The sequence below is a fragment of the Muntiacus reevesi genome, chromosome 10 (genome assembly GCF_963930625.1).
Source record: "Muntiacus reevesi chromosome 10, mMunRee1.1, whole genome shotgun sequence".
In the NCBI taxonomy this organism is placed as follows: Eukaryota; Metazoa; Chordata; class Mammalia; order Artiodactyla; family Cervidae; genus Muntiacus; species Muntiacus reevesi.
Window position 1 is genome coordinate 26,092,189 of NC_089258.1, and position 18,890 is coordinate 26,111,078.

Below are 18,890 nucleotides of genomic sequence, written 5' to 3' on the forward strand. Positions count from 1 at the left end.
GCCCCACCACTGCTCCTTCCGACATCTATGTCGCGGAGGCATAGAGAGGAGTAAGTGAGACTAAACAGGATAAAGCAGCTCACAGAGCCAGGTGCAGAGCAGAAGCTCAATATCAAGGAAATTTTTCTTTGTCCTCATCCTTGTTCTCTTCCTCCTTCCATTCTCCTCCTCCCTCCATTCTCCTCCTCTTCCTTCATTCTGATCTTAGGACTCTTCATCTAATCACCAAAGCATTTATCACACTAAATTATAAACACCAAATTTGCTAGACTTTGAGTACTTAGGAGGATTGAGCTGTATTTTTGTTGCTCGCCATTTAATTCCCAGAGCCGAGCACAGTTCCTGGTATAGAGTAGCTGCCCATTTAATATTTGACAAATTGAAAGAATGAATAATAAAAAAAGAAAAATGATACATCACACTGATTCTCTAAACCTGTTTTTCCCATAGTATTTCCTATCACAATTAATGACTCAATCTTTCAAGTTGATCAGGCCAAACAGTTATTCTGATGCCTCTCTCTAATAATTTACATCTGTGCATGCTAAGTTGCCTTAGTCGTGTCCGACTCTTTGCTACCCAATAGACTGTAGACCACCAGACCCCTCTGTCCATAGCATTCCCCAAGCAAGAATACTGGAGTGGGTTGCCATGCCCTCCTCCAGGGGATCTTCCTGACCCAGGGATGGAACCTGAGTCTCTTATATCTCCTGCATTGGCAGGTGGGTTCTTTACCACTAGTGCCACCTGGCAAGCCCAATTTACATCCAAATATCAGCAAATCTAACTGACTCAAGTTATATTCTGAATGCAACTATTCTGCACCACCTTCATTGTGATCATCACCACCAGGGCAAACATCTTCCCTAAGGTCCGTTGTCAATACAACAGCTAGAATGATTGTTTTTAAATAGTAGTCGGATCAGGTTACTTCTCTGCTCAAAACATTCCTGTGGTTCATCACTTCACACAGAAGGTTAACCATAACCCAGTTCCAGAGTCTCAGCATGCAAGCCAGCTTCCTGGGGCCACTCTTGACACTAGTCTTAGACTGGGTTTCCACTCAAAAGCAGAGCCTGAGACAAGAGCTGTTAGGAAGCAAGGGAGAGAATCTAAAGGGAAAGAAACAGAGAAAGGAAAAGCCAAAGTTGGTCACTACTTTAAGGAGCAGAGTTTAATCCTACCAGTACCTTCTGGGGAGGCATATAGAATTGACACAGATGAGAGCAATTGCCTGAGAGGAATGTGGGGAGGTATTTATCTATCAGCTCCCACTCCCCACTGTCACTCCCCATGTGTGCTAAGGACTTCACATCTCCAGGCTACACAAGTGTGAGGGTCAGACAGCTTTCTGTGGAGAATGAGGGGTGGGAGGAGGCAGAAATCAAGGGATGCTCAATGTAGCTGAGGCCCGATGTTGTCAGGTTAAACCTGTGCAAAGCTAGTTGCCACAGTAGTGGGATGAAAAATGGATCAAATCTGCAAACTTTTTCTGTAAACAACCAGACAGTAAATATTTTAAACTTTTCAGGCACATATTCCTCTTTGCTATTTTATAATCCTTTTTAAAATGTCTTTAAAAATTCTTAGTTTGTGTGCCTTATGAGGACAGGCCACAGGCAGATTTGACCAATGTGCTGCACTTTGCTACCCCTCAGCCAAGAAGATGTGAGGTCTTTCTTGTCCTGATTGAGAGGACTTCCCTGACCGCATTATTTATGAGGGAACCTACCCCTCAGCCCTCCTGATCTTCCTTCTTACTTGATTTTTCTCTTTAGCATTTATCACTTTTTCAAACTGCCATATGTAACTTACATATTTATCTAGTTTTTTGTACAGATGCTTCAAGAGAATGTAAACTTCACAAATGTAGGATCTTTCATCTGTTATGAGTTAGCACTGCAGTATTCCAGCATGAGTGCTTGACCCATAGTAAATCCTCAATACATTTCTGTTAAACAAATTAACACAACTGCATGCTTGTGTTAAGCACTTTACAAATGACATACATTTTAATATTCATTTTTATTTAATTTTCACAATCACGTTTTCAAGTAGGCAAAACAGGTATTATTATCCTGATTTTGCACATAAAGGAGAAAGGTTAAGCAATGAAGATGGCATTATAATAGAAGAAAAATTCCTCTCTATCCAGGGATTTTGGATCATGTAGACCTGGCTTTGAATTCTGGTCCTAATACCTTATGATCTTGTATAAGTTGCGTAACTTATCTGCAATCAGTTCCTTATTTGTGAAATGAAGATAATCATACTTGCTTTCCAAGGGTATGTGCAGATTAAATGAAATAATGTATTTGGGGACATCGTGGTAAAATCTAACTGACAGCCCTTGGGTAGGAGTGTGGGAAAAGGCTTTTCACAGAGTACTTGTATCTTTATGTCCAATTCTACAGGCAGATGATGAAAAACACCAGTCTGCAAATTCTAATCCCATTCTTTGGAAGAAAAGGCACAAACACATCTCAATTGTCCACAGCCATCATTTACACCACCTACGCCACTGCCCTCGGGCTGAGTTTTGTTTGACTGGTTAGTTTGGTTTTGTAGGTAAAAGGGTAATTTATTTTATGCAGGTGTTCAGCTTGGCTACAATATGAGCTGCTTCTTGCCAGTTGTCTTACTCTAGCTTGATGCATTTATTGAACTTGTCTGGCCCCTATAGACAGTTTGAGTTCTATACCCCTGGCATAGAATTTGGGGCAGCAGTCAAACCTAGGTCTGAATCTTGACACTACTGTTTATTTAATCTCTCTGAACTTCAGGTTCTTCATTTATATGAAACCGAGATATTTTGCTTCCAGAATACTATATGCCCTGAAGTAGACCACTTAAGTCCCCAGTTTGCAAGACTCCCAGTCCAGTACCTTTCCTGATTTTCCAAAGGGACCCCCAGCCTGCATACATATGAAATGAAAAGCTAGTTCTGTTTGCTCTCAAGGCTATAGCCTTGTCTGTAACAGAAACCTTGGCATTCCAAAGAGATATCTCTAATCCTTTCTGCTGTCAACACTGGCGCCAGAATAACTATCCCTGGAGTTTATGGGAGATAGTCCTAAAAGACTACCCCCAGGGATCAACCACAGTATATTCATTCTCTTCCCTTAAATCTGGGCCAACCTGGAACTAGCTTTTGACCAATTGATATGGCCAAAGTGATGCTGCGTGTCTTCCATGGCTGAATAAAAATTGATGCAGCTTCTAACTCCCTTGGAAAATGTGTTCTGGGAAAAGTCAGTCTTCGTGTTAGAATTCGAACTACTCTGGGACAACCATACTATGAGGAATTCCAAGCTACCCATGTGAATATATCTTCCCAGGTGTCACTGGTTTTTAAGAACCTGCTGGCCAATGCAAGAGACCCAAGAGATGAGGGTTCAATCCCTTGGTCGGGAAGATCCCCTGGAGAAGGAAATAGCAACCCACTCCAGTATTCTTGCCTGGAGAATCCCATGGACAGATGAGTCTGGTGGGCTCCAGTCCATGGGGTCAAAAGAATTGGACACGACTGAAGCACATGTGAGTGTGGGGAGAAAACCAAACTTCTGATGGAGAACTCTAGGATGACTCTAGATCAATAGCGAGCACCAACTTGCCCAACAGAGAATGAAGAAGCTATTTGGATGAACAACTCACTCAAGCCTCCAGATGACTCTAGCTCCAACCACCATCTGACTGCTACTGCATGACAGACCACAGCGAGAACTTTCTTACTGAGCCCAGAACAATGAGAGATAACAAAACGGCTGTTGTTTTCAAGCTACTCTGTTTGCGGGAAATTTGATATGCAGCAATAGATAGTTGAGTACATATTTTTTACTAATAAAACTGCTTGCTATATTTTTAAGAAGCAAATTTAACACTATTCCCAAAGAAGATAAGAAACATGCCATTTCCATTTATATTCACATTTCTATTTTTTTCCTTTAATGCACAGTTGACCAATAGAGCAATTTTTCATAAAAATACTTCTTATAATTCTGCTTCCAATTTAGCTATGAAAATACAGGATTATTAAATGGTGTCCTTCTTATGAATTTTAAAAAATCATTTCTCAGAGACTTAACCAGCTTCTGATTCTCTTATGCCAAATCATACATTTTAAAATTAAACTTTTACATTGGGATCATTGTAGGTTCCCATGCAGTTGTAAGAAATAATACAGAAATATCCCACATAACTTTACTCATTTCCCCCAAACATAGTACTATATTACAATTAGAATTTTGACAGCCATATACTCTATCAATCTTTTTCAGACTTCATCAATTTTATTTGTACAGTTCCATCACCAAAAAGATCAGACATGTTGTCTTTTAATAACTACAGCTACTTCTCCTGTGTGTCCTTAACCTTTTGCAACCGCTAATCTATTCTCCATACTTTTGGGGCTTTTTACATTTTTAATTGGAGGATAATTGCTTTACAAAGCTGTGCTGGTTTCTGTCACACAACAGTGCAAATCAGCCATAAGTATATATATCACAGTCCCTCCCTTGTGCGCCTCCCTCCCTCACACCCCCATCTCACCTCTCCAGGTCATCGCAGAGGGCTGGGCTGGGATCCCTGTATAGACCACTGTTGCCTGGCACATGCGAAGCCCATGACTGGGACCAAGCTTCTGCTTCTGATTGCTGCCAGCACCGCTAGTGGAAATTCCCTCCCAGAAGACACTGTTCCTCTAAAGGCAAGGGAGGATGACTCCTCTCTGCATTATACTTGAACAAGATTGCTCCATGACAACAAGATTATTCAGACAGTTTCTCCAACCCCTTCTCCAGGACATAAGCCTGCCAGGATGACTACAACAGGATGACTCAGTTGTAATAGGTACTAGCATCCACTGCCAAATTAACTGTATCAAGCAGGGTCCCAACTAAAAAATATAGTATTTTCAAATTAGAAAAAATAAAGGACTATTTACGAAGAGTGGCTATAGAGCACCCACAGGGAATAGTGGGGTAATCCCAATCTAGCAACCACAGTGGAATGTTGTCCTTAAGAGTGAGAGAATGGAGCAGTTAGCAGAAACTGAACACAGTCATAAGGAGAAGGCCATCTTAAGATGAACTGTGTACTTCAGTCTAGTGGTGTAGACAGACCTAGGTAACATTTTAGAAAATGAGCCAGAGGAATAAACATGAAGACCTCCTTCCCATGACCTCCCTCTGATTTCCTGCTTTCATTGACCAGAATCAAGCAGAAGGTGGAAGTCAAGGAAGTCTATTGGTTTTATTCTATTCTTTAATATTCTATTTTTGGGCACACTTAATAGGTATATGGGATCTTAGTTCCCTGACCAGGGATTGAACCTGTGCACTCTGGAATGAAAGCATGGAGTCTTAACTACTGGACCACTGGAAGTGGTCATCTTAACTACTGGAAGTCCCCATCGGTGTATTTTCTTAGGCTATACAAGTCAGGTTTCTAGAGTTTAGCTCAGGATGAGAAAGGACAAAGAAAGATATCTAGCATGTAGACCTGGATCCATCATTACTTAACACCTTCAGCCCAATAGTCCATCTCTTTCTCTCCTGATGGAGATTTTATCCTTGGAGTCTCAAGGCACTCCCTGTCAATCATTAATTTCAATAACTTTGGCTCTTAGATAAGAAAAGTTCTGAGTCCTTTCCCTCCCTAAAGGCCCCTGGATTCCTTATACAAGTTTGTCCACACAACTCCAGCAATTTTAACACTTCAATCACTTCTCTTTCCCTAATACACTCTCTAAAAACATTTAAGAACATAATATTTCTGGAAGGCAATCCAAGAAAATAATGATTGTGGTTATAGTGGGTTTGGGGTAGATAGGAACTTTAACTGTCACTTTTTCTGTTTTCTTAAAAAAAAAAAAAAAAGCTGCCATGACCTTGAGTTACTTTTTATAATTAAAGTAAAATGAAAATAATATCTGTCTCATGGAAGAGAATTAAATGAGATAATGGACAATTCACTTCTGGCCATATAACAGGTACACAATTAATGACATTTTTCTTCTCCTCCTCTTCATCCTTTTCTTCTCCTTCTCTTCATCTTTAAGTAATTTGCCCAAAATGACAACAAAGGCTCAGATTTGACTTCAAGGTTGTGAACAAAATTATTTCTCCCAAAAATACAGGAATAAATAAGAGCCAAGGCCCAGTACTAACCTTGTGTACCCTCAGAGAGCAGGTCCCCTAAGCCAGACAAGAAAGAAATTAATTCAAATCATATTGTTTCTAAAATGAAAAAAAATCACATAAATCTCTCTTATAGTACTTCAAAGTCAAAGACTCATCACTTTATTCTCTGCATCTTATGTCCCTTCTTATCTACAGGGGTATGATGGGGTCCAAAGACAGGATGTTCAGGAAAGCATGTTGAGTTGTTACTATCAGAGAACCTGCTACCTCTTAGTTAAGATCTCTTCAAGTGAGAATCCATCCTGTGTTAAGGGAGTAATGCTGGAAATTGTGGAAATTACATTTTTAGTTTTAAACAAGCCATACATTTAAAAACTGAAATTATAAGACAAATGGGCCTCCCTTGTGGCTCAGCTGGTAAAGAATCCGCCTGCAATGCAGGAGACCTGGGTTAGACCCCTGGGTTGGGAGAATCCCCTGGAAAGAGAAAGGCTACCCACTCTAGTATTCTGGCCTGGAGAATTCCATGGACAAGAGTCAAACACGACTGAGCGACTTTCACTCCACTTCATAAGACAGATACATCAGGGCATAATTGTTACAAATAATTTTCAGTTTGCAAACAGCAAGTTTTCCTGATTATTTTTCAAAATTATCTTAATTTATCCACAATTTTTTTAGGAATATGCATTTTGCTTAAAATGAGGTTTCATAGTTCTAAGACAATTCAAGAAGAGATGCACTGAGCTCTGAGAACTTTAAGAACAGAAACAAGGAAAAGCAGACCACTACTATAATTTCTGTGGCTCTGAAGAAGGGCAGAGCAAGAAGGTGAGATCAGAATAGCCAAAGAGAAATGCCATAGTCGGGGAAGTGCCACCTCCTCTAAAAGGGGTATAAGAGTGACAGCTGGAATCTATTCTTCCAAGCCACAGTTACCTTCTTAACTCCTTTTCTTAAAAATTCTCCTCTCAGTCTTTGAGAAGCTCTTTCCAATAGAATGTCTTTCAATTCAAAAAGAAAAGCAATGAACATAAATAATTTAGCTTCAAGAAATTTCTTTTGTCTGTTCCTTCACTGGAAGCCATCTATTCTTCAGAGACGCATTTCAGTGGCTACTGATGCTTCCTTGATCAATGCCATTACAAAACTGTGGGAGTCTTTTCAGTGCTCCACGACCCTCAAAAGGCTGTTCCACTCTCAGACCCTCAAAGGTTGCGCAAAGTAAAGAGACAAGAGTCCATCTCCTTCAGCCAAATCCTGGACTGCTAGACATTGAAGGGTTACTGTATTAGGGTCCTCAAAGGCAAGTAGCCTATCACAGTGTGACAGCCCCTCTCTTTGCATTCCCAGAAGGGGTTAAGTCATTGTAGAGGAGCTACCTGATATGACACATTTAAATATCCCTCTCTAGTCGGGGGCTCCAGATCAGGGCTCAGCTCCACCTTACTTTCTATTCAACTGGGACATCCTGTCTACAGGAGTGGGACAGCCTTTGTTCTCTGTTTCCATTCTCTGTTTAGAAGTTTCATTATTTATTAACTTTAAAAAAAGGTTTTTTAAGTATATGTTTGTGTATTTTTAGTCTGACAGGGAAAACAAACAATAACTAGAACACAAAAGGCTAACTGTTATAAATGAGAAATACAGGAAATGAGAACCACCAACTCTAAAAGGATGGAAAAGTTTCCCAGAGGAAATGTCTTTTAAGGCGAGTCCTGAAGAACAAATGAAGGTTATTTATGCCTCTGTGTGTGTGTGTGTGTGTGTGTGTGTGTGTGTGTTGGTGCTGGGGGAAGAGAAAATGGCATATGTGAGGATAACATCAAGTACAGAGATCTTAAGAAATCAGAAGAATATTGCTAGAATATAGCAGGTGAAGTAGAGGTAAACACGGTTAAGAGATGAACTGTAAGCATCTCTTACAGGTAAGCAAAGACCAGTCTCTATTTCTCCTTGCTATTTGGATGCTTTCATATATATATTTATTCAATAAATATTTATTAAACTCTCCACATTTGGCTATTAATGAAAGAACATGAAAGGCCTTATAAACCAGGTTAAGAAATTTTGTCTTTATTCTAAAGGCAGTGGGGTAACACTGAAGTATTTTGGTCAAGATCAAGCTAGAGTCCTGGAAAAACTAGTATCAAAGAGAAATAGAGTATCCCATTTTCATAGTTGGAGGTTTTAACAGCCCTCTACCAGAAATCCACAGGTTCAGCAGGCAGATAATCAACCCAGACAGAGTTGACCTCAACAGCATTATCAGTGGATTGAATATAATTGACATCCATAGACTACTTCATCTGATAACAGTAGAATAAACATTCTTCCTCAAGCTCACATGGAACATTCACCAAAATAAAACACATGCTAGGCCAGAAAACAGTATTTAAAAGAATAGAAATCATACAATATCTGCTCTTAGATGACAATGGAATTAAACTAGAAATTAACAAAAGAAAGATAACTGGAATTTTTCAAAATACGTGGAGATTTTGGGGGAAAAAAAAAAACATGCTTCTGGGACTTTCCTGGTGGTCCAGTGGTTAAGACTCCCCACTTTGAATGCAGGGGTCACTGGTTTGATCCCTGGAAGGGGAACAAATATCTCACATGCCACACAAAACAAAAAACACATTTCTAAATAACACATGAATCAAATAAGAAATCTCAAGAGAGAAATTTTAAAATATTTTGAACTAAATGAAAATGAAGATGAAAACACAGCTTATCAAAATGCTTAGGATACAGTGAAAAGCAGCACTTGCAGAGAAATGTATAGTATTGAATGCACACATTAAAAAAAGAAGGGTGATCTAAAATCAATAATCTAAGTTTCTACCTCAGGAAACTAGAAAAAGAAAAGCAAATTAAATCTAAAATAAGCAGAAGGAAAGAAATAATGACAACTAAAGCAGAAATCAATGAAACTTAAAACAGGAAATCAAAGGAGAAAACCAATGCAACCAAAAGTTGGTTCTTTGAAAGAATCAAGAAAATCAATGAATCTCTAACTAGGCTAACTACGGGAAAAAAAGAGAGTACACAAATTATTAGTACTAGATATAAAAGGGATGTCATCACTACCAAACTTCTGAACATTAAAAGGATAATAAATACTATATGTAGAAAACTCTATGCGCACAAACTTGATAGACTAGATTAAATGAACTGAATTCTTGAAAGATGCAACTTGCAAAACTCACACAAGAAGAAACAGATAAACTAAACAGGCCCATGTTGCTTTTAAAAATTAAATCAGTAATTAATAACCTCCCATAATAAAGCACCAAGCCTGTATGGGTTCACTGGCAAATTCTACCAAACATTTAAGGAAAAAAATTACCCCAGTAATTGTGGACCACGGGCTTCTCTTGTTGCAGAGCACGGGCTCTAGATCCCATATGCCACAACTAAGAGTTTGCATGCTGTAACTGAAGATGCTACATGCCACAACTAAGACTCAGTGCAGCCAAATAAATTAATTAATTTTTTTAAAATACATATTTCTGGACTTTCCTGGTCGTCCAGTGAGTTTGGAATCCTCCTGCATTGGACATGGTTTTGATCACTCGTCTGGGAAGATCCCACATGCCACAAGGCAACTAAGCCTGTGAGCTACAATTGAGCCCACACTCAGCAACAAGAATAAAATTACAAAGAGAAATAGATTATTTTACTCATCACAGCTACAGAGCCCACTCACAGCAGTGAAGACCCAGCACAGCAAAAAACAAATATTTTTTTTATAAAAAAGATATCTCCACTCTTAGAAAGTTTATACAGTTCATAAAGTACATCCAATACACTGGCAATTCTGAATTTCCTTCTTCTGTCAAGATCTCAGGCAGATGAGATCAGGTCCTTGAGGCATCTTAAGAAGAGGACAGGACTGGAAAGTAGGCTAGAGCTCAGAGCTGCCTTAGTAATTAACTGTATAGGGTCAACCAAGTGGACAATGGATGGTATCCAATGCTGAGGACAGGAAATATCACCCACAGAAGAGAAAGGCCACAGATGTTAGACTGGGGTTCAATTCAGTTCAGTTCAGTCACTCAGTTGTGTCCGACTCTTTGCTACCCCATGAACCACAGCATGCCAGGCCTCCCTGTCCATCACCAACTCCCGGAGTCCACCCAAACCCATGTCCATTGAGTCGGTGATGCCATCCAACCATCTCATCCTCTGTCGTCCCCTTCTCCTCCCACCTTCAATCTTTCCCAGCATCAGGGTCTTTTCCAGTGAGTCAGCTCTTCGCATCAGGTGGCCAAAGTATTGGAGTTTCAGCTTCAACATCAGTCCTTCCAATGAACACCCAGGACTGATCTCCTTTAGGATGGACTGGTTGGACCTCCTTGCAGTCCAAGGGACTCTCAAGAGTCTTCTCCAACACCACAGTTCAAAAGCATCAATTCTTCAGTGCTCAGCTTTCTTTATAGTCCAACTCTCACATCCATACATGACCACTGGAAAAACCACAGCCTTGACTCGATGGATCTTTGTTGGCAAAGTAATGTCTCTGCTTTTTAATATGCTGTCTAGGTTGGTCATAACTTTCCTTCCAAGGAGTAAGTGTCTCTTAATTTCATGGCTGCAGTCATCATCTGCAGCGATTTTGGAGCGCAGAAAAATAAAGTCAGCCACTGTTTCCACTGTTTCCCCATCTATATGCCATGAAGTGATGGGACCGGATGCCATGATCTTAGTTTTCTGAATGTTAGACTGGGGTGCCAGTGGTCTAATGGGATGGTCAGATAACCATGACAGCAGAAAATAAAGCTACAGGCCATGGCTTCAGGAGTATCATGGGAATCCAGAGAACATCATAGAAGCTGATTTCAGTTCTAAGGAAAGCAGCCAAGCTACCTGCCTCTTTTTCAGATGGGCCTGGACAATCTGAGACTTCAAATTTAGTGATGAATGAACCAGCCGTCTGGAGTGAAGGATGAAAAAAACTCACACACTAGGTCTCCATTCATGCTTACCCTGGAATGCCTGTCCATATCTTTCTTATATATATAACCCAGTTCATATGCCTCTCTAACAGAAAGCCAACAGGACATAACTTAATTCTCCTCTGAACATTTAGACACCTTGCCTGGAACCTCTTAGAAAACATTCTGCTTTCCATTTGCGGACACAAATTTGCCACAGTCTATATGATAAGCATTTTAGGGACAGTGATTACTCTTCTGTGGGTTCTAATCCCATCTCTGCATAGAGCTGCATGAAGCTGAACAACTCCTTTAGCCTCTCTGAGCCTGGTTCCTAATCTGTACAATAAGCATAACAAAATCTTCCCCTGTACCTCTTGGGGTTGTTGCGAAGTACCATCTAAGTCAAACTTACTCATTTACTTTATAAATTATGACATGTTAGGCAAATATGACTACAAATGGGGACACTGAGGCACTAAATATATTTAAGAAACTTCTTTAGCAGGTCTTAGAGCAGAATTAAAATGAGGCTACTCATTCCATTCCCATCTCCATTCCTCCATAAGAGCAAAGCTCTGAAGCCAGACTGCCTGGGTTCTATGCTGCTGCTGCTGCTAAGTCACTTCAGTTGTGTCCGACTCTGTGCGACCCCATAGATGGCAGCCCACCAGGCTCCCCCGTCCCTGGGATTCTACAGGCAAGAACACTGGAGTGGGTTGCCATTTCCTTCTCCAATGCATGAAAGTGAAAAGTGAAAGTGAAGTCGCTCAGTTGTGTCCAACTCTTAGCGACCCCATGGACTGCAGCCTACCAGGCTCCTCCACCCATGGGATTTTCCAGGCAAGGGTACTGGAGTGGGGTGCCATTGCCTTCTCCGTGGGTTCCATGAGTTTTGGACAAGTTATTGAACTTCTCTGCAAGCACTATGTCTTATTCATTTTTGTGTCTACCAGGTGCACACCTGGCACCCAGTGTCAAAGGACCAGAGCAGTGTCTAAGGAAGCCGAGGACCAGTTGCTACCCCAACTTGCCATGTAATGGACATGTCATCTAACCTCTCTGGGTGATTCGTTCTCAAAGCCTTGGACATGATGAACTCTTTTTAAATTCTCTTATGTGATACCTTAAAGTCCATATAATAAATCATTCTTAAAGGTCTTTTATAAATGTTTTACACTTCATAGTAGAGACTATCATTTTGGTTAAATATTAAAATTTTATTGAGAGCAAGTGAAGAGTAAAACTCTTAGTAGGCTTCTTACCAGCCTTCTGACCTTGGAAAAGCATGCTCCCTGTGGCTCAATTTCCTCCTAAGTAGCTACATCATAGAATAGTGTGAAGATTAAATATTTTTTAAAGCACATAACACAGTGAAGCACAAGGGTAGCCAGTAACACCAACAATAATTACAGCTTACCTTTAAAAATTAATTTTTAAGTGGATTTTAAAAAACTTGAAATCAGTCTTCATAGACTTCAATATTTTGAAATACCAGTCATTCATATTCACATTATCAACCACCAAAAATGTATTACTCAATGGAAATCCACTACTGTCTATCTTTGTGTTATTCTTTCTTCTGAAATAAGCTTCCCTTCTATACCACTTGATGAAATCCTAGCCATCTTTTAATGCCCAGATCAAATATCACTTCCTCCAATGTCTTCCCCACTTCCTCTGGGCAAAGAGATGCTTCCCAGTGCCACACACTTCTGTGACAACAATCATCATGCATCACTGCAAATACCATATTTCTTTATGTTTATATCTCCTCTACTAGACCATGAATGTTTTTTCAAGGATGACAGTGAGCACAGGACCTGGCTCCTGGTAAGTGCTCAATATATTCTGTAATTGTTTGAATGAATGAATGAGAATGAAAAATTTTTCTGCTTTTAGCTGCTATTTAGTAAATTCAGTCACTATTTATAGCAAGAAGAAAGGGCAAGTTAAAGGCTTTGTGTAACTCCACAGGCTCAGGTGCAAGCTAAAAAAAAAAACTAATCAGAGTTTTTTAGAAATTCAACCTCAGATGGAAATAGGAAAGAGTTTAGTGATGGTTACTAACTGCCTCATGACCAGGAAAAAAATTCTAAAATAGAAGAGTTCCAACTCTACACACTGCTTTATTGAAAACATCAGAAAAGCTTCCCCACTCTTGGGAATCACATGGCTCATCTTTTTAAGTCGAAGGAAACAAGAATAAGAACAAATCCAAGGTTGGTAGTCTGTAAGGGCCACCCCAAGTAGATTTCACAAACAAGTTTGATGGAAACCATGATTTGGCCTATTTTTTTAAAGAAAATTATAACTCTGTTGCTCAACTATAGATGTTTGAAAACTTTAGCTGAATCACGCATATTTATATTCTGGCATCTGTTTTCCCAAAATGTGAGGAGTTCAAAAGTTTGAACAGAGCAGGTTTATAGCCGTCACTAATTATGATGGGGACATGGGTAAGTTATTTTATCTTTCTGGGTATTAATTTTGTTCATTACAAAATGAGAGCATTGGAATGGATAATTTTCAACATCCCTTATGATTCTCAGCAAAGTCACAGGAAAGAAGCAAAGGGTATCATTTGGAATAGGCAGGACTGGCATCTGCCAACATAACATGTTTTGAGAGTAAAAAAGAAAGAATCTTGGTCCAAAATGTCTGTCCCAGTAGGACTAAACCCCACAAGATAATCAGTAGAGAAGCAGTGAAAGACATAGAGGCTTTAAAATCAGCCACACCTGGGCTCCAATCCCAATTCTGACATCATTTTCTGTCATTGAGAAAGTAGCCCATTTTCTCACCTGTGAAATGGCAATGCCCAGTACACATTGTATTATCCGGGTAGAACAATCATGGTCAAAGTGCAGCAGAGCTCTGAGAGTGGCAGGCCTTCCCAGACTGCAGGGTTAGTAACTAGTCAGCAAACAATGAGTTTGCATTACCTGCTTCTACTCCAACAAGAAGCAAGATGAGTGCTCGCTTCGGCAGCACATATACTAAAATTGGAATGATACAGAGAAGATTAGCACGGCCCCTGCGCAAGGATGACACGCAAATTTGTGAAGTGTTCCATATTTTTCACGACCCTATGGACACCTTATCTTCAACAAAGGAGGCAAGGATATACAATGGAAAAAAGACAACCTCTTTAACAAGTGGTGCTGGGAAAACTGGTCAACCACTTGTAAAAGAATGAAACTAGAACACTTTCTAACACTATACACAAAAATAAACTCAAAATGGATTAAAGATCTAAATGTAAGACCAGAAACTATAAAACTCCTAGAGGAGAACATAGGCAAAACACTCTCCGACATAAATCACAGCAGGATCCTCTATGACCCACCTCTCAGAATATTGGAAATAAAAGCAAAAATAAACAAATGGGACCTAATGAAAATTAAAAGCTTTTGCACAACAAAGGAAACTATAAGCAAGGTGAAAAGACAGCCTTCAGATTGGGAGAAAATAATAGCAAACGAAGCAACAGACAAAGGATTAATCTCAAAAATATACAAGCAACTCCTGCAGCTCAATTCCAGAAAAATAAATGACCCAATCAAAAAATGGGCCAAAGAACTAAACAGACATTTCTCCAAAGAAGACATACAGATGGCTAACAAACACATGAAAAGATGCTCCACATCACTCATTATCAGAGAAATGCAAATCAAAACCACAATGAGGTACCATTACACGCCAGTCAGGATGGCTGCTATCCAAAAGTCTACAAGCAATAAATGCTGGAGAGGGTGTGGAGAAAAGGGAACCCTCTTACACTGTTGGTGGGAATGCAAACTAGTACAGCCAGTTATGGAAAACAGTGTGGAGATTTCTTTAAAAACTGGAAATAGAAATGCCATATGACCCAGCAATACCACTTCTGGGCATACACACCGAGGAAACCAGATCTGAAAGAGACACGTGCACCCCAATGTTCATCACAGCACTGTTTATAACAGCCAGGACATGGAAGCAACCTAGATGCCCATCAGCAGATGAATGGATAAGAAAGCTGTGGTACATATACACCATGGAATATTATTCAGTCATTAAAAAGAATTCATTTGAATCAGTTCTAATGAGATGGATGAAACTGGAGCCCATTATACAGAGTGAAGTAAGCCAGAAAGATAAACACCAATACAGTATACTAACACATATATATGGAATTTAGAAAGATGGTAATGATAACCCTATATGCAAAACAGAAAAAGAGACACAGATGTACAGAACAGACTTTTGGACTCTGTGGGAAAAGGTGAGGGTGGGATGTTTCATGTATATTAACTATAGTGAAACAGATCACCAGTCCAGGTTGGATGCATGAGACAAGTGCTCGGGCCTGGTGCACTGGGAAGACCCAGAGGAATCGGGTGGAGAGGGAGGTGCGAGGGGGGATCAGGATGGGGAATACATGTAACTCCATGGCTGATTCATGTCAATGTATGACAAAACCCACTTCAATATTGTAAAGTAATTAGCCTCCAACTAATAAAAATAAATGAAAAAAAATAAAATAAAATGTGAAAAAAAAATATTGTAAAGTACTTAGCCTCCAACTAATAAAAATAAATTAAATAAATAAATAATAAATAAAAAGCTTTACTTGGTTAAAAAAAAAAAAAAAAGGCAAGATGAGAGGGGACCAGTTGCCTTCTGAGATTTCCTAGAACGGACTTACTCTGGCCCATCTGAAAGCCCAGCCCCACGAGGAAAATGAAACTGTCCAAGGTCCAGCCAACATTACATTTAATCATCTCTAGATAACAGTTGACTACAGTATTGTTTAAACTGTGGCGGTAGATTTTTCTGAAGCTGCCATTCCATCCTTACCTGCTAAAACCCTCACTGAATTGAGAGTTGACTATAATTATACGTTAAAGGGTGACTTATATGCAGAGTACACCATGAGAAACACTGGGCTGGATGAAGCACAAGCTGGAATCAAGACTGCCAGAAGAAATATCAATAACCTCAGATACGCAGATAACACCACCCTTATGGCAGAAAGCAAAGAAGAACTAATGAGCTTCTTGATGAAAGTGAAAAAGAAGAGTGAAAAAGTTAGATTGAAACTCAACATTCAGAAAACTAAGATCATGACATCTGGTCCCATCACTTCATGACAAATAGATGGGGAAACAATGGAAATAGTGAGAGACTTTATTTTGGGGGGCTCCAAAATCACTGCAGATGGTGACTGCAGCCATGAAATTAAGAGATACTTGCTCCTTGGAAGAAAAGTTATGACCAACATAGACAGCATAGTAAAAAGCAGAGACATTACTTTGCCAATAAAGGTCTATCTAGTCAAAGCTATGGTTTTTCCAGTAATCCTGTATGGATGTGAGATTTGGACCATAAAGAAAACTGATCGCCAAAGAATTGATGTTGTTGAACTGTGGCGTTGGAGAAGACTCTTGAGAGTCCCTTGGACTCCAAGGAGATCCAACCAGTCCATCCTAAAGGAGATCAGTCCTGAATATTCATTGAAGGGACTGATGCTGAAGCTGAAACTTCAATACTTAGGCCACCTGATGTGAACTGACTCATTGAAAAAGACCCTGATGCTGGGAAAGATTGAAGGTGGGAGGAGAAGGGGACAACAGAGAATGAGATGGTTGGATGGCATCACCAGCTCAATGGACTTGAGTTTGAGTAAACTCCAGGAGTTGGTGACAGACAAGGAGGCCTGGCGTGCTGCAGTCCATGGGGTCACAGAGTCAGACATGATTGAGTGACTGAACTGAACTGAAAGGGTGATTTTACAGATTGTTTTACTTTTGTTCAGTGGATGCCACAGAAATACCTTTTAATGATTTTTAGCACCTGGGAGACTAGAACTCAACTAGCAATTTTAGAGTTGAAAAGAACCTGAGGCCCAAGACCCTCACTTATAAGCAGAAGACCCAGCCTGCCAAGTATCTTGGGAAATGTGTTTGGTAGAAACAAAAGGAGAAGCAGCCGTGTCACGCTTCCCACATATGATTTTGAACAGGATATAATGCAATGATTTCTACAGTGCACCTGACATGATGCCTAGCTCTAGGAGTGATTTATTAAATGGTAATTACCATTATTAATCACAGCTGATCTGTGTGGCACTGTCTATGACTGTTTTTCTATGCTGCACTGCCTCCCTACCAACACAACGGCCTCTGGACTTTTTAGATCATATATCATACTATAAATTTTTTTAATGTTAGTATATATACTTGAATACACATGTATTTATTTATGTGATATATATGTGCTACTTTATATGTCAAAACTTAAATAAGATAAACATTAAAGAATCCAGTACAGTATGAAAAATACCTTTAAATAACCTTTTAATTTCTAGAACAAAAAACTGTAAGCAATGCATTTGAATATGCTTTGCTATTGTTTTTAGAATCTTGGTTTAATGTTTTGTGTCAGGGCAGTTTGAGGGCTTGCATCTACGTTCAGTTTATATCAACACTTAATCGTAATGTTTGTCATAGCTGGGAAAAGAACTTTGAGTGGAATAGAACTAAATAGAAGTCTCTCACTGACTACACTTATTAAGTCATAACACTCATTTTTCAGTTCTAGTCACTATTTATACAGAGATTATTGTTTAAGTTCAGCTAATCAATTTCCACCATTCCTTTTTTCCCCATCATTCTTGATGCCAAAAATTTATTCCTGCAAACAAATTAGAAGGAACTGAATACATCTTCAATAAACATATTTAAAACACACTAAGGCTCTTTGGGAGATTATTAAACATATTGGAAAATTCTGTTTCCAAGTTTATTAGATATGTAGGTGACAAACATATAATTTCTATAATTGAACAATATAATAATAACAGAAACACTCCCCAAGAACTATTTTTTAAAATGCCCTCTGGGTTTCTTTTTTGACGTAGTTTGTTTCTCATTATTAAATGTCACTTTTACCAAGAAGAGGCAAGCTATTTAATCTGTGCCTATTTTCCTTTTAATTTATCTGCTGGGTTACACAATACCAACAACTACCTGTCATCACAGAAAAAGGTAAATAAATCAGAGTTTTTCTTTATAACTTCAACAACCTTTTAAAGTGCTTTGATACAAGATAAACAGTGAATCTCTATGTTCATGGCTATTCCTTGCTCATAACAAAGCAGGAGTCAGCAAACTACAGTCCTTGTATCAGATCCAGCCTGCTCCTATTTTTATAAATACAATTTTATTTTGAAACACAGTCACAAGCATTCATTTCTATATTGTCTATGGCTGCTTTTTTTTTAATTTATTTATTTTAATTGGGGGCTAATTACGTTACAATATTGTATGGGTTTCGCCATACATTGACTTGAATCCTCCATGGGTGTACATGTGTTCCCCATCCTGAACCCCCCTCCCACCTCCCTCCCCATCTCATCCCTCCAGGTCATCCCAGTGCACCAGCCCCGAGCACCTTGTCTCATGCATCGAACCTGGACTGGTGATTCGTTTCACATATGATAATATACATGTTTCAATGCCATTCTCCTAAATCATCCCACCCTCACCCTCTCCCACAGAGTCCAAAAGACTGTTCTATACACCTGTGTCTCTTTTGCTGTCTTGCATACAGGGTTATCGTTACCATCTTTCTAAATTCCACATATATGCGTTAGTATACTGCTTTTGGTGTTTTTCTTTCTGGCTTACTTCACTCTGTATAATAGGCTGTATAATATGGCTGCTTTTTGAATTGTGGTGCTGGAAGATTCTTGACAGTCCCTTGAACAGCAAGCAGATCAAACCAGTCAATCCTAAAGGAAATCAACCCTGAATATTCATTGGAAGGA

General features: G+C 39.4%; 1 non-coding gene and 1 pseudogene across 1 annotated transcript; both read left to right on the forward strand.

Annotated features, from left to right (window-relative positions):
• Positions 1–18,890, forward strand: part of LOC136176330 (large ribosomal subunit protein uL18-like) — a 65,648-nt pseudogene that overhangs the window by 11,986 nt on the left and 34,772 nt on the right.
• Positions 14,056–14,162, forward strand: LOC136143962 (U6 spliceosomal RNA). Its single transcript, XR_010658451.1, has one exon. It is a non-coding gene; the product is annotated as a U6 spliceosomal RNA (small nuclear RNA).